Consider the following 17,550-nt stretch of genomic DNA (forward strand, 5'->3'; position numbering starts at 1 on the left):
CCATATCCTTAACACATTCAAAATGGGAGGGAAAACAGCTGAGAGATGGGGAATTAACCCTGTATCATTCATGTCTGATTGATGATAACCTGGTACCATTCCTCCCCAGTCAGTTAGAACAGTCATCTAATAATACTGTATCTGTGTTAGTGTTAAGAGTATTCAGGTTTATTTGGGTAAAGTATTGCTGTTTTGATATCACTTCCTTCACCCTGGTCTGATCCATGGCAGTCTGAAGCTGACTCTTCCAAGCCCCATCTGCTCAGAATGGTCTGCAGCTCAGGTAGGAGACACTCATGTCTGTAAATATTGTCTTTCTCCTTCAAACCCTGCTGTGGCTGACATATGCTGTTCTCTGCTCCCTCTTTAGAGCCTGATTAATAATACTGAGGAACTCAACATAAGCCTGACTCCTTTTGTATTACTGAGCCAGTGACTCCTTTTCTAATATTGAGCCAGTTAACCTCTGATCTATTAACATTAAACTATATAATTCAATAAGTAAGGGCTGGGCTTTCAATAATTGAGAACAGGCTACAGGGTAATTAGATATTATGAACTGGGGGTGAAGAAGCTCTAATAATCTGAGGAGACATGCAAATCCATAGTGAAAACTTTCCTGGAGGATTACTCCCTTTTCATTTAGGGCTGCTAGGGAGGCTGTGCAATACCTATGCCTGCAAACTACTCTGCCAATACTGAGTGGGTTCAGGAAGAAAGTAAGTATAATGCTGACATGACCAATATGGAATATGTGACAGAGTCTAAGTAAGTTGGATGAATATTTCTTAACTAGTGTAGGAAACGTTAATGCAAATGTATGAACACTGCTAAGCATCTTCATGATTTATTCATGAATATTCCTAGCTGCTGTGGAAGCAAACCGTGACTTACTGCAGACTTCTTAGCTTCCTGTTGATAACAAAACCAAATCCTCTGGTAAATTACTCTGTGGAAAGTCCTGGTGCCCCATAAGATTTTTTTCAGGAAGCACTGCAGGAAAAATGTTCAGATCGCAATGGATCTGATGGAGCTAGAAGACTTACTCAGATCTTATAGGATCATCAAAGTTGGAGACCCCAAAATTTAGGGCAGGGACATAAGGCCCCTTGACAGCCACCAAAGGGATTCTTTTGACACAACTGTGTTTAAAATCAAGCTTTTGTGTTCATGAAAGCCACTGGTGTTTGAATCCAAACATTTTCAAGGAAATCTTGAGAAGTTTGGTAAGTAAATGCTTCTTGCTGTTCTCTCCTGATGTTTGCTTGCAAGAGTTGAGTCAGTTTGCTTGTGCTGTGGAAATTGCCTATGATTATCCACCAGTTCCCAGCAATTACTCAAAATGTGACAGAACAGTATTTCAGTATGACTAAGTCAAAACAGATTCTTACTGGGCTTAGGCATTTTGAACTCAATGGGACTGCTCATGTGGTTAGAAGTAAGTTACAGCTCCAAAATTAGTCTAGATTTCACTATCAGTTTATTCACCTCCTTTTCAAGGGCAGATGTGCAAATTGCACGTCTCAATAAGGGGCCATGAAGGGCACCCTCAAATAGTAGCTTTGAATCTTTGTCAGCACTTTATTGAAAAAAAACGGATTGGAAAAAGGGGTGTTTACTGCTCCTGAAAAGAGCAGTTCATCTTCCTGAGTACACACTGTTCCTAAAGCTGAGAGAAAATCCTCCAGACAGTTGAATTATTGACATCTATCACTAAACCAGTCATCCTGTGCTCCTACCATAGTATCTGAGCTGAGGTGCACTGAATCTCTCCATGATTCAGTCTATTCATGTGTTTGAGGTGTTACAAATACTCATTCCTATAGCCAGTGACATCCTGGGAAGTTGTACTTGAACTGCTTGCAAAGGAAAGCAAAGGATTATATAATTTCCTGCTTTCCTACAAACCTCTTTCTGTCCAGGGTTCCACAAAACAATTGGGGAACTCTTAATTTTCAGCAGGGAAAACACAGATTCAATGCCAATATAGCAGCTAGTCTGGTTCACATGGGCCATTTGGAAAACGTTTGTTCACATGCAGAGTGTATTCATGACTGCCTTGTGATCTCAATAACAATCCTGAATCCCTTGGGCAGCACACAGGGCAGAATCTCTTGTCTCAATTCTATTCGAGGCTTCCTCTGGAGTCCCAAGTAAAATCAGAATGATGTCAATGTCCCTGGAAAGCATGAAGGGACAGCTTTGGAGGTAAACTCAGGATCTCAGCTCAGCTTTGGCATTTATTCATTACGTGGCAATTCCCAGTGAGGGTCTTCAAATGTTCTGCCAGAAATACACACAAATGGAAATTCTCTGAAAGAGGGAACATCGATGCTGTTTATAGATTAAAAGTAGGTTATCAGGAAATTAAATTATTTTAGTGAAACTTTGGCTGAAAATTGTCAAAGTCTCTTGGGATGAGATAAAAATTGAAAAAAATTGCATGGAGTTATTTCTATCAGTAATTTCTGATGACTTCCATGGTCTGTAGAATTATGCCCTCTGTGTCAACAACATTGTTACAGAGATCCAAATGAAATCCTAGTCCTCACTTTGAAAAGTAGACATAAATGCTATAAAAAGAGTAAGAACACAAAACATAAAAGAAATTTCCCTCTTTAATCCACTTTATATCTATGCTACAAGCTCTGCTTCAAGACTCTTCATAGTGATGAGTCTATACCCTCCTTTCACAGCTAAAGCAGAAAAATTAACAAATCATTCAGCTTTTATACCCTCTCCAAACACAAAGCTCATCTGCTTGTTTGTGGATCCTTTCTTTGCTCCCTCTTAATTGCATCCATGTGTATCAGCAATCACTGATGACTCTAATAATGAGGGAAAACTTGCAAAGGCTGAATGCTGAGAGTGGCAGTTCTGAAGTGTGAGTCTGCTTGCGCACTGTGTTCTTGTTTTTTGTCATGTGGGAGTGGGATTTTGTTTTTGCAATGTGCTGCAGAAGTAGCACCCTTCAGGGATGAAGAGATTGCTTGTTGGAACCCTAACCAAAAGAAGAATCAGGATTAAATAAGAGGGTTTCTCTTTTTTTCTTTTTATTTTTAAAAAAAATTATTATTTCAACAGTTGATTTTCTGTGAAATAAGAAAACTTGCAATACATGTTTAACGTTGTATTTAAGCAGACAAAACATGTCAGGCATTGCAGTTTGGGGTGATACTAGGTGGCAATTTACTTATTTATTCATTCCAAATTTCTCCATGCACATTAATGGAGTGTCTCTTCCTGGATCTAGGTACCTTAACAGATACTTAAAAATCCAACCAAATGAAGACAAGAGAGAGCACACACACTCCCTGAATGTCTGAAACCCTGTAAGGACCATCCCCAGTGGGATTTTCGTGTGCCCTCAATAGCAGATCGGGGATCCTTTGGAAGCAAAGAAAATGAGGATTACAAGCTGCAGCATTCTCAGAGAGGATATTCCAGTAGTATTTTCCTTTCTTATGTTCAAAGAAGGGTTCAGCACTTCTGTTGGTCTTATCTGTGGGAACATGGCGAGAGTGTGTTGGATCAAAAAAAAGTTGTGAAGAGAAAGTACACTGCTACAGTAAAAATGGTGCTAAATCCTGAAAGAAAATACTTCAGACTATGTAGAATTATAAAACTTGTACCCAGGCATTTTAAAAGACTGGATATATGTATATTTTTTCTTGATATAAGAAGCCATGGAGAACTCCTTCTCTACATGTATGTACATGCATTTAAGCTGCTCAATTTGCAAAATCAGTATCTCAAGAAGTTAAGACATGCCAGTATAAAAGAATGATATTTAGTCTGCTTTTTGTCACTGTGGGCATATGATGCTATGGTATGCACTTTAATAATTTGTAAGCATAGTTGATATTTTAATTTCCACAGGATTTTTACTTCTGTGTTTCAAGACCAACAGTTTTCCCACTAGTTTTTTTTCCCCTTAGGTGTCACCTGGATGAAGAAGGAGTAACGAGAGGGAAAGTTTTGCTCAACTTCTGCAATCTTTAGACCTTTCTCAGTACAACCAGTATATTCAGAAATTAGATGCACATACATGGTTGCACACCAGCTTGTGTTGTAATCTCTAACCAGATTCAACCTCTAAATTCCCATGGACATCTGAGTCGGAGTGAGGTAAAGTGAGTTTTGCACTGAATTTGAAGGGAGGCTTTGGGAAATACCACAGTGCCATAGATGGATATCCCTGGCTGATGCCTGAATTCTTCATGGGGATAGTGGTAAGTATACAATGCCACGTGGTGTCCTGTATGGCTGCTTTCTGAGCCACTTCCAATTCAGGTGTGATTTACAGCCTGCTCTTGCTTTCTTCCTGATCAATTGCATGAACTCTGTAATAATTTGTGCTGGTGTGTTCTTATATGGTAAAATAATCCCCTGTATTCTTCATTTCACTAAAAGCAGGTACATTTTCTGTGCAGCTCTTTAGTCACAGAGTGAGTGAGAAATAAGAATGTGACATGTGAACACATCTGGTGGCACCATCAGAGGGTGTGCTGGTGGCTGGAGAGGGGATGTCCAGGTGTCAGGTGTGCAAAGAGCAGTCCCAGTTTGCAGTGACCTAATTAATGACAGTAGAGCCCCATGAGAAGAGAAGCCTGAAGTGACCCACGAGAGCTGCAAACCTGCAGCTCTCAGCTGATGGTAGCATGGGTGGGCTGCTCCTGGTGCTATCCAGAAAATGTCAGCACCCTGCAGGGGTTAAAAACTGGATGGTTTTGTATTATGGACCTTAGATCCCTCTTGGATAACTGGTCACTGAAGATTATGATCTTTGCACAGGAATTAACAGGGAAAGAAAGAGAGATTTAAGGAGAGGAAACATATATGAAGGTGTGTCAGATGGAACTGGATATCAACCAGAAGTTCTGGCTGGTACTGTAAAAGTAGCTGGAAAATACGCTGTGGTGGTAACAATGCCAAGATAAAGAATGCAATGAGAAACTCATAAAAAAAGAAGCAGAAATATGAATTCACAAATTATCTAACCTGAAATACTCTGAGGTACATGAATAGTAGACTGTGAGAGTTGCCTCCCCCCACAAAAAATTCTTAAAGGACCAACTCTCCTTCAGCTGAACCAGAAAAAATGCGCATTAGAACATCCTAATCCAGTTTGGATTCACCTTGAACCTCTTGTTAAAAAGGTAATTTTGTTTCTGTTTCTCTGCCCTACCCAACAACGTTCTTCCCCCGTGATCACCATTCAGATCATGCAGCTGAAAGACTGTGACATCCACCAGGCACTGAGACACCTCATGGAGAGGCTACTTCCTTTGGTCTGTAAAGGCTTGGATTAGGCAAGAGTAGCTGGATACTAATCATGCAAATGACATCCTTAACAAGTCTGTGCAACAGAAAAGGTGATTTGTTTCTGCTAATTGCAGCTATGTGACCCCACAGAAAACTGCCCTGGATTTCCAGCACGACTCACAGGAGCAGAACTCAACCTACTATTTGTTCTCTTTGGTTTGTTGGCTTTGTTCTCTTTTGCTTCTCTCTTTATTCTATCTGCTTTCCTCCATGCTCCACGCCCACCTTCATATTTTAGAGCATCTTGAAGTGTTTCACAAATGTAGGTTAATTAGCAGTTTCAGACCAATCTTTACAAAGAGGCAGGAACATTTATCTAGCACAAGACTAGAGTGGTTTGCTCTGTCTGCTTTGGATCTGAAGGACGATGGCTCTGCTGGACAAATGGACATGTGCTTATTGAAGCTGACACAAGGAATGATGTTTTTTCTCTGGTTCAGGGTGAAGTTTAGCTACCATTTTCTTAGAAACCTGTAATGATGACAGTCTAAACCCCTCCTTACAGTCTATTCCAGCTTTTGAATATCTATCTCCTAGCTACAGCAGGCACAAAGAACAGCTTATTAATATATTTTTTTCTTGTGTGTATCTTTTATGTTGTTGATGTTTGTTTTCTTGGTCTCCTTTTTCCAAACTGAACTGAGCCCCAAGCCTTTCCTATAAGTCACATTTTCTAGAGCTCTTGCTGTTATTTTTCTCTATTCTCTCTGATCCATGCATTCCTTGAACTGTGATGCTCAAAGCAGAAGAGTGTTTTCTTAGTCATTTGGTCAACTTTGAGTTGCAAAGAAGAAATTCTGTTTGTATTTCAGGAGTTATTTTATGTTTTTCTTCCTTTTTTTTTTCTCTTTTTAAAGAAGTTTGACATTTACTTCTCTTTATTTCCTCATCCTCTAAAAACCGCAAATCCTTTTTGTAGAGGAGCTGCATAATCAGTTGCTTCTTATCTCTTATGCAGTTGATTATTCTGTGGTCTGCATCACATCCCTTACAGGCTGCTTCTCCAAGGGGACAGTCTTATCAATTCTTCCCACGGAAAGGCAGAACATACTTAGTTTATAGATAGGTTAACCATATTCACTGTAATTCTGGCTGGTTTAGTGTCCAGGGAGAGTGTGACTGTATCTGCAACAAATTTGGATAATAGCATATAATTTTTTGTTTCCTTGAGCATCTTTTATCCCAGTGGTGTGCGGTACATGTACCTGCTGCTAAGTACTATCATGGAACCACTTTGGAACAGAGCAAAGTTCAAATCAGAAAGGATAAGGGAGGATGTATTTCATTGGAATATTTTTTTCTAGGACAGTTTTATAGAAACATTCAGAACTTGATGTCCTGGTATTTCCTGAGGCTGAAGTCACAGACTGTAGTATTTCCCACCAGCTCTAGATTAGAGCTGAGTTACAGCAGGGCTCCTTTCACATGCCAAGTTGTATAGGAGATTCAGGAACTTCATGCTGTCTCTTTGCATGAGCCCAAAAATGATAACTACTGGTAATTAGTAACTAATGGAAATTAATACATCACTAATATGGGAGAATAATTTAGGTCCTACTTACATTCTTCTATAATGAACAGCACTTGCACCTTCATGGTTGCTATTATCACAGTGTGAGCTCTGACAGAATATGAGAACTGGGAGTATAGACCAATTTGCAATAATAATAAAAAAAAATTCAGTCTGGAGGAAACCAATTCAGTGATTGAATTAATGGAAATGCAGTACTGTTCAGTCAGTGACTAAGCCAAGTTGGTGCTGTATAAGTCAAATGTCGCAGCTGTCATTGTCTGCAACTTCTAGTAGGACAAAACCCCCGCAAATAAATTGAGTCTTCTGCAATCTGCATGGCTTGTTTCTGTCTGAATTTTCTCTTGATTGTGTCCCCTTTCTTGGATGTGGTTTTGTGCTCTGATGTACAGCAGCTGCCCTGAGCTGGTGGTTTCAGCCAGTACAAATCTCTTCTCCGAGCTCACAGGCTGCTCTGTACTGTCTGCTGGCAAAGAGTAGCATCAAATCAAGTTACTACAGCTCTCTCTCAGGTGCCAATTAAGAGTGATCCTGAAATGAGTTGTGGTACACAGCCTGGGAAAACTGACAGCTGTGTTATGAAAAGCAGGAAGATTAGCTTTTCCCCCTAAATCACTGAGATATCCCCAGTGACATGGTATTTGTGAACTAAGAAGATAAATAATATATGTGTTTTTTACACATATGTTTTTAAATATACAAAGAGTTTAGGAATTGGAATTATATCTCTAAAATCCCTGTGAACTTTGCTTTACTTCTTCGCATCTCAGTAGCATAAATCTTGCCTTGGGGAACTATTTGCAAGCCCAGTGAGGGGATTTCAAGCCTGTGTGAGCACCTCCTGCCCATATCACAGTGGATCAATCAATACCACAGCAGCGTGATAATGCTCTGCATCAAAAATTCTGCAGAAGTCTTATCAAGACCTACGAGGGAATGAAACCAGAGAGTGTTATTTTGAGTGCAAAGGCTAGCCACACATTTTGAGAGGAAGGTTGTTAATCTCAGCACTGTCAAAAAGTGTGGTACCTGGGGAAGAAATGAAAAAATAACATCAGCTTGCTTTTATTTTTGTATTTACAGCTGGGCAATGCAGTATTTCCTTTTGTTATTCCTGCTTCTGCCTTCCTCAACAGATTTCCCACCACTGTGACATAATAAGTCAAGTTAATAACTGATAATGCCACTTGGTTTGACAAGAAGTTGGTGTATTTTTTTTCCCTATCTTCCTTTATACTTTTGCACGTCTGTCCATTTGTGGTATTCATATTTTGCAGATTATCCTGCAGGGCTTGGCTCCCGAGGCAGAAGAAGGACAACGTTGTTATGGGATATTCATACCAGTTATGTACATTTTGAAGCTGACTCTCCAGCACCTTGTTGTGATGCAGCCACTTCTCCCCTAAAAACCAGCTGTAAAGTGCCTACTACAAATGCAAATAGCTGTAAGAGCATGCAAGGCAATACACTACTTGGCTCTGTGGCACTACAATTTTGAGGAGGAGGAAGCAAAATTGTAATTTAACCCACAAATCATGGCTTGCTCTTGCTTCTATTTGAGAATATATCACCATAATCTCTTCCAAAACCACTCTTATTAATCTCTCAGCATTTGTGTTAATCACAGCCATTCATGTGATTCGTGTAGAAATCAAGAACCTATGATGTCTCTTATCACAGCATCAGTGTGATGGGTAATTAAAAGCTAATCAAGTGGTCTCCCAGAGTTCTGGGCCATCATTTACCATGTAGCCAGCATGATGGATTAGAGCAGTAATTCAGCCTGAAAAGATAGAATCCATGTTATTTTTCCTGATTTTAATTCAAATGGTAGAATTTCATCCTTTTGGTAAGATGGATGATGCCATTTCAGAATATTTTATGTTCGTGGGTAGATTTAGGAGGGGGGATTTAATAATAAGGCACAGGAAAAAGAGAAAGAGGTTGTTGATAGAGCAATAAAATACAGACAGCAGAGCAAGGTGGGCAAAATAGCAGACTTGAAGCTCAATCCCTTCTGAACACAAGCTGCAGTTTGGTGCAGTTCAGCCTGTGGGTCCTCATGGATGCTCTGAGAGCTTTGTTGAGTTTTTTCTGACAGAAGGAATCCAGTGTCTTTCTTTCTCTCCACCTCCTAAACTCCTACTTCCTATTTCCTGCTTTCTTTCCTATGGGAAAACCTCACTCATTTGGAAAGCAAAAGACCAAAGCTCAGAAACTACAGGCTAGCTGGTGTAAATCTTTAAAGCACCCCTGGAGACTTTGTTAGCCATTAGTATGCTCTGTGATGTGTCTGTGAATTGTACAACTCCCTGGGTTGATGGGGACACACATGAAGGTTTGCACTAATTATTCTCTTGACTCAGTATTAATTTAGTACCCTGGACTCTTCTCTATTAACACAATTGGAAAAATAGAGCTAAACCATTGAGGCTCTCACATTCAAGAGTCTTCTCTATAAGGCAAAAACCACACAGTGTAGACCAATCATGGGAAAGGCAGTTTTTTAAGAATCCTAGTCTCTTAAAGGCCTTTGTGAAGTGCAATCTCTGACAAGAACATGTCTTCATTGTCTCTCCTTAAAGCCCTGTTGCTGGGCTGCTTGTGTCAGTGAAGGAAAAAACACTCTCTTCTCCTCAGCAAACTGTCAGACTGTGTCAGTAAAAGTGATGCACAGCACTGACAAGCTCAGGGTGGTATCAGTGCTTGTTTTCAGTAAGTGGTGTGACCTTGCATTTGACTCTACTACATTTGTCATTAGGGATAATTAGGTGTGTTCTGCATCCCATAGCTTCCAACTTTTCTTTACCCAACTTCTCCCTCTTCATTCTCCTTCACTGCCTGATTTTCTGGAGTTCTTCCTAGAGCACATTGTACCAGACACACATGGTTATTCGTACTCAAGATTCTACTTGTATTTGATGAAAAATATGAAGCATATTTTTAGCTTAGATTAGACTGAGAATGATCAACTATTAAACAGCTGCAGGTCAGGGCAGAGGTTCATCTTGCTCAGTACTCTCTCAGAGTGGGCAATAGTAGAGGCAAGAAATGCAGAGTGATATTTCCCAGCACATTCTTCCAGCCTCTGATATGTGACTCAGCAAATTCCTTATCCAGAAGTGGTGCATCTTTATATTTAGCACCCCTTTCTCCATTAATTCGTATTTTTGTTCTGAAATGTGCCCTGAAATTTTATGTACAAGGATTTATAAAAATTCCAAAGGCTAGACAGCTCCAGGTAGTGTTGGATGTTGACCCCCGTGCCTTGCATTACTCCAGGAGGAAAGACAGTGTCCTACGGACACTGACTATATTAGATTTTCTCTTTACAGTGAGGGAACTGGGGGTAGGTGTTCCTCTTCTCCAGTGCTTGCCAGCTCTGGGCAGCCTTGCATGTTGTTCCTCAAGGGATTGACTGTTCTCAGGCTTTCACCTGTGTGAAAAAGAGGCTTTTATGGTAAAGCTCTATGTTGCTCCAACAAACTGTGCACTGGTTTCTCAAATAATTTATTTTCATTTGGTTCAGTGCTGTACTGATTCTGCAGTATAGCTGATTTTATACTCTTCCATAGCAGTGACTGGTCTCTTAACAGGCAGCAGTAAAACTTGACCTATAGCCCATGTTTTCCCCCCAAACAGTGATTATATTTTAATGTGGAAGGAAATGTTCTCATGGAAAATATTTCTCAAAAGGAGCAGTAATAAAAAAAAACAAAAAAACAAAAAGGAGACAAGAAGGAATGGGAAGAAAATGGGACTTACTCTGGTTATTTGCTCCCTGTGACCTGACAATAATTTATGTGCAGTATTAAGTAAAAGAGAAGTTACCATAAAGTTTCATATTGTCTTCTTCTTGAGGGAATCATAATTGTAAAATGGCAAAACCCAACCCCAGTTTGCTGTTATAAATGGATTGTATATATGAATAGCTTGTGGAGGTAAGTGGTGAAACTGTTGCTTATGAAGGTGCTTATTTTATATTGCTTTTGTGTGCAGGGCAATCAGTCTCCACTTGTTTGTGATTTTTATTAAATATGATGCCCGCTGATATTTTATGAGAAATATTTAGGCAAAGTAATCTATTTGATTCATCATCTGAAATTTACCTAATGAATATATATTGCATATGATTAATCTTCTTATATTTCACTGTTCCAAGCATTTAAAAAAAAAGAGAATATAACCAGAATGGGCAGCTTAATGCTATCCAATAAACTGCAAATGAATAGAGGCTTTTAGCAAAGGTGTTTGAACTTGCAGCTCATGGCTGGCTGGCAATGTTTCGCTTTCAGACAAAATGAGTTTTCTCAAAGAATCTTTTTCTTCTCCTTGTTCTCCACTAAACTGAACTGAAATGCCTGACTTGCAGTTTATATGATTTAAGAATTTGAACTGTGTAATTGGGTGGGGTCTGCAATTTGTTTCCATCCTGTGGTTGGGTTTTTCTCTTGTTTCATCAGATGCTGCAGAGGGAGAAGCTATCCCTCTTCATAGTGCGACAGAAAACACCAGAAATGTTTAAAAGTTTGGGCACCTCTAGCAAAGCCCTTTTGCTCTCTAATATGTTCTTATAAATTAAAATGACCCAGAAGCTGTTTTTCCTATCTGTTTTACTAGGGAAAATGGTGGACTTCCTTTAATACACACTGGGATTCTCTTTTAATGACTCTGTCCCTTGAGGTTGAATTTTCATAAGCTCTGCAGACAAAGAGTGATATGTGACACCTTTTGTGACCCTTTTGTCTTGGAATCAAAGTTGTTTATTGGAGCTTTTGTTCTGTCTGTTCCCCTTCTACAGCTTTTGATGCAGGTGGCCATTTTCATCCAATGATGGCATGACTCTGTCCCTGCCAGCACTGATGAAGTCACATCTCAGATCTTGTGGTCAGTTTTGGGCCCCTCACTACAAGAAAGACATTGAGATATTGAAGTCTGCCCAGTGATGGGCAACAGAGCTGGTGAAGGAGGTGGAGCACAAGTCCTGTGAGGAGCAGCTGAGGGAGCTGGGGTGGTCAGCCTGGAGAAAAAGAGGTTCAGGGGGGACCTTATCACTCTCTATAGCCACCTGAAAGGAGGAGGCTGTAGCCAGGTGGGGGGTCAATCTCTTCTCCCAAGGAACAAACGATAGCCAAGGGGAAATGGCCTCTAGTTATGCCAGGGGAGGATTAGATTGGATATCAGGAAAATTCCTCATCAGAAGGGTTGTCAAGCACTCGACCAGGCTGCCCAGGGAAATGGTAGAATCACCATCTCTACAGGTATTTAAAAGACATGTAGACATGGCACTTAGGGACATGGTTTAGTGGGGGCTTCACAGTGCTGGGTTAACATTTGGACTTGATGATCTTAAAGGTCTTTTCCAACCTAAACGATTCTGTGAGAATTAAAGACCTTAATGATACCTTTTGATACTTAGGTAAATAGAAGACAAAAGAAGAAGGAATCAAAGGGTAGACCAAAGAAGGGGGAGACCAAAGGGAGACCAAAGAAGGAACAAGGGGACACCCACTTAAAGAGGCATTTATGACCTCATATATCCTGGGGGTAAGAGCTACCCAGCCAGTGCCCACTGGCCATGTCACAAGAGCCCCAAACTGCTCTCCTGGAAGGAACTGGAAGTACTGGTTGGGGAGCATGGGAAAGAAGGCAGAAAACCTGACTGCAAGAAAACAGTCTTTCTTAAGCTTTACCATTCATGAAACAGCTTTTGTATTTTGGAGCTGGATTGAGTTTCTGATATGGTTAAGGCCACACTGTGAATCACTGTTGACAAGCAGGACATTTTTTGTTCATGGCTGACAGTCCCTATATTGCCAGGCAAGCTGCCAGCTTGGAACAATTGAGTCTGTGGCAAAGTCAGGGTGATGGGGAAGCAGAGATGCTGATTAAGATATGGATATTATCCCAATGAGTAGGAAAGTGAGGGAAATAATCCCTTTTTCCATAGGCTGGAAATTTAGAGTAGTATATCCCATTATTTCCACACCTTCTCTAGTTTTCATAGAAATGTATGTAAGTTTGGTCTTGTGGCTTGTTTTTTTTCCCCAAAGTAGGTAAGAATATTGTTATTAAATATATAAGAACCAGCATTCTGGGCTAGATTAAAAGCAGGTAGTGTCCAATACTTTCTCTGTTTTTAATCAGTGATTCCCCTGGGTGAGGATTAACAGGTTGTATGGGAAACTATTTTTATCTGGTATATCCTACCAGCTCCTGGCAAACAGCAGTTCAAGGAATTTCTGAGCCACTATTCATCTGCAATGACATATTCTCTATCAGTGAGATTAAACTTTTTTTATGAACCAGATTTTGCTTTTGTCTCTACAATTTCCTGTGGCAATGAGTTACACAATTTAATTATAAAGTGCATAAAAAATAATTTCTGTTGGTTTTGGGTTTTTTTACCTTCCTTCTGATCATTGCATTTCACACTGGCTTTTTCTTGGGCATCATGAATAATGATTTGCAACCTTTCTTGTCTGCACAGCTCCTATACAGATCTCTCCTATCCTTTTCTTCTCTTTCTCTAATTTCTATAACCTATAATTTTGTATGTGTGGTTATGTTTTTTTCCCCCAAATGCATTAATTTGTATTCATTAGTATTGAAATTCAACTGCAATCTTATCACCCTGTCATTCAGCATTGTGAGCTCCTTTTCTGAGTCTTTGAAATCACACAGAATTGACTGTTCTGAATAGTTTTTTTGTTATTTATTCTTCTCCCTAAACCATTTATGAATATGCTGAGCTGAACAAACTCTAGGATGGACCCTCGAGGGACTTCCCTGCTAACTTTACCTCCCTCTCTCTCTCTCTCTCCAGTTTTTCGTTATTCCTTTTGTTTCTTGTGTTTTAGTGTGTGCATTAATCTGTAAGGACATATTTGTTCTGTTGGTCTGTCCATGCCTGTGGTTCACTACATCATTTCCCATCCATTTTCACAGGCTCCTCCTCCAGATGAGGTTTTTTCTCACCAAGGCAGACCTTCCCCGTGGATTACACAGAAGTGAGCTGGGAGCAAGGCCAGCGGAGTGAGGAGCAGCGCAGCAAGTCTAGAAACCCCACTGATAAAGGAGGCAGTGATGCTTTTCTCTTTCCTTCATTAACACTGGAAGAGAAGAACAACTCAAGCTACCACACTTAATGCAGCCTGGGCTCCGTGCTGCATCAGGAGAAGGCAAGGGGAGAGCAGCAGACCTGGCTGGCCATTAACTGAACCTGACGAGTGTTTACATGAGGAATCAGACTGGCAGTGCCCTAAATGCACTGATTTATAAGGCTATTGATTAGCAGTGACCAGTCAGGAAGAGCAGTGGCAAACTGCTGCTTCAGCATTGCCCTTAAGGGCAAAGATCAGTGCAAGCAGCCCACGCCTGTGTATTAATAGCTGTATCCATGCACTCATTACCATCCCGGGCTTCTATTAATATATTCATATATCTCAACATCTGTGCATTCACCAGACCAAACCCATGTTCTGTTATCCTTCATATTGATTAGGTTTTTACACACATATTGAGACAGATGTACTGGATGTACTTGTTTTTAGCTGATACATATTTATAAAGGAAGACGACTGTGTGCCTGTGGTCACAGTTTATCTTTTGCTGCCTTGCTTTCCGAGGGATACAACACAGCTCTCTCCAAGATTACTCCCCTTTTTATTGGTATCTCATCTTCCACACTGAAACAGTCTCTAAAGTCCTTCAAATTATAAATATATCTTAACACTCCCTGATGTAATGCATCATATTTATGCATCTCACAACCCAAGTATGAAATAGTCTCTTGGCCTACTCGGGTTGCTGCACATGGAATATTTTAATATTGTAAAAACCAACTATTCTCAGGTAAATATTTTTTCATCTCCTTAATATTGGAGTACTCTTTTCAGATATATAAATAAAATTCAGTGTCTTAAAATCCTCATTTATAGAAATGCTTTTGAACTTAAGTTGCAAATACAATGTAAAATGAGGTTTATCATTTGCCCTTTCTCTGATAGCACAGAGAAATATTATATATCAAGTCCAGTTTCAAGTCCAGTGAGCTTTCTGTTCTGATGAACTTGTACCTCCTGAGACGTCAGAAGCCTCTAAACAGAAAATTCCCTACCAGTTCTACTGATGTGCTCTGTGACTGAAGCCCTGCAATTTCTTTTCTCCATCTGTGCTGTATCTACCTATCTACCCAAAAAATGATGGGAAATGATGGATGCAGGACCCAAATTCATTTGAGCCCTAGGGAGTGTTCTCAGTAATATCAACCCTCCTCATGTATACAGTTCATTCATATCACTTGTTATTAATATTTGTTGTTTTCCTTCCTCCCTTTGCACAGCTTGGCAATGGTCCACAGCCCTGGGTCTGGTGGCTGTGGAATCAAGAGGTGTAATGCCCTTCTGCACTTCCAAGCTCCCCCTGCCCATGCATCAAGCAGGAATTTCTACTGCTTCCCATCACTAGGTGAAGAAGTTTTTTGTTTCTGCTCCTCAGTTGCATCAGACCTGACTTTGAATCCTGATTTCCATTCCCATCTTGTTTCTCAGTCTCTCTTGGAGAGATTTAGCTGCTGGCAGGTGCTTTCTGGAGAGATTGTGGCTGGAAGTTGTCTGCAATCTCAGGATCTTCCTTTCAGAAGCAGCATTGTGGATACTGAAGTCATCCAGAGGCAGGGGAATACCCAGTGCAGCATGGGCACACTTTGCTTCCTGCGCAGCTTTGGGAACATCTGGGTATGCAAGCAACTCAGAGGTCACCACATTGTGTCTACAGGTTAGATACATCACCATGAAACTTTGCTTGAGGCTCTCAGAGGGACCTGCTGGTTCAGATTTTTGTGGCACCAGGGAGCTTCTGGGATGGGTGCTGTGAAGTGCAAAATGAACAATGTCCTTCAGCAAAGAGCTGAGAGTGCAAACTAGGGCAGCCATCAGCACAGTGCCACAAATGCCATCTAGAAAACTAGCCAAAGTTTAGGTCTCTCTGCTGAATAAATAAGTTAGAGCTTTTGGTTACCAAAGATCTCATCTGTACAGAAATTGTTCTGGCCTTTAGCATGAAGTTTGCCTCGGATGTTGCAGAAAGAAAACATTTAGAAGTCTGAACTGTGCAAATGGGCTTTAGAAGCGACCTTATCTGTATTTGTAAAGATCAGTATTACAGCCATACTTGTAGCTATACTTTCACTGGACTGCTGAGAGCCCCTGAAACAAAGCCACTGCTTTGCCCTGTTTTGGTCTGTCATGGCAGCTCTGACAGCTCCAGACAATAGCATCCATTAACCAGGTTAGGGGCCACTGTGACCAAGGTAAGGTTGACCTGTGAGCTGCTCCTGGGTCCACATCCCTAATTCTCCTCCTCTGGAGAACTAAATGAGCTTTCTGGGGGACTGGCAGGAGCCAGAGTTGCTCATCCATGAGAATGAGGACCCTTTCTGAATTTCATGCTTCTACTACTTCTACAAGAATCTTTGCAGGAAGCTGTGAGTTCTGCAACTCTATAAATTGTTCTGGCAAGAAATCAATAAAGACTAAAGCCTAATGAACTGGGTTTCCATGAATGATTTCATTAAAAGCCCCAAATCAGCCAGGTGCTTAGATAGACTTACCTTTAAGCATCTGATCAGTCTTACTTTTAGTCAGCTCTCTGCTGTCTTAGCTCCAGGCATGAAAGCAGCTCAAGTCAAGATGTCTTAATGGAATAAATTTATGTGTATGATGAATCACAATAATGAAATATGTGCTTTCTGCTTTCCTGAGTACAGATCTAACAACAAAAAAAAAAAGAATGTCAGCTTCTGGTTTGTTTTTGCTTTGACTGTCCTGTGTGTGTATAATGATGTCTGCTATTAACTTTAGGGATTATTAAAATTCCCTGGGCTGTATGAACAGAGTAGTAACTAGAAGAATTTTCTAATCCAAATTAGCTTTACTGCTGGGGAAAGTTTAGGGACTACAGCTTGGCTCTTCAAGCATCTATTGTGAATGCTTTTTGAACACTTGTCATGAACAAGGCCTGGGTTTCACCTCTCCACCTGTCTGCTACCCCTCCAGCTTGAGACGATGATGGACAGCCAAAACTTCTGGTCTTGGAGGTCATTTTACACTAACAATCCTTTCAACCTCCACTAATCTCTAGGAATCACAAATTGTGTTTCTTATTAATGCCCTCAGAGAGCCTCAGTTTCCTTGACTGAGGCAGAGTGTTGGAAAGAGACAGGATTTAAATGAACAAGAGGAACGGAACTGGAACACAGCTCTCCCAGTTTGCGAAGTCCATTCAGCTGTGACTGTTGTTTTGCATATGTCATTCTTGGTTTGCAGATACATAGCAGCACAAATGGATTCACATGTAAATTTGTCCCATGATGATGCTGTGTAGCAGAAACGAACATAGCTCTCCAGGGCTTATCTGCTTCAGTTCAAGGGGTAGCCAGTTCCTCTGTAAAGCTGGCTGATATGCTCAGTGTTTGCAGGAGTGAGACCAGGGAAAAGAGTGAGAAATTCCTTTTTTGCTGTCAGCTTTGTGCAATTGCCAGCAGCAGACACAGCACACATCAGTGAGTATGAGGGGATAAAGGGGCACACTTCTGTTAGGGATTTCCATTAGATAATCTGCACTTCAGAACCAATACAGTCCCCACCACTGTTTAATTGCTGGGGCTCATCCACCAGGATGCAGAGGGCAGG

General features: G+C 40.6%; 1 long non-coding RNA gene across 1 annotated transcript; it reads left to right on the plus strand.

Moving 5' to 3' along the window:
* The first annotated feature begins 5,144 nt into the window (after positions 1-5,144).
* On the plus strand, positions 5,145-14,789 carry LOC108445361. Its single transcript, XR_001860182.1, has 2 exons — positions 5,145-5,375; positions 13,805-14,789. It is a non-coding gene; the product is annotated as an uncharacterized LOC108445361 (long non-coding RNA).
* Positions 14,790-17,550: the final 2,761 nt, after the last annotated feature.

The sequence above is a fragment of the Corvus brachyrhynchos genome, unplaced genomic scaffold, assembly GCF_000691975.1.
Source record: "Corvus brachyrhynchos isolate BGI_N302 unplaced genomic scaffold, ASM69197v1 scaffold52, whole genome shotgun sequence".
Lineage (NCBI taxonomy): Eukaryota > Metazoa > Chordata > Aves > Passeriformes > Corvidae > Corvus > Corvus brachyrhynchos.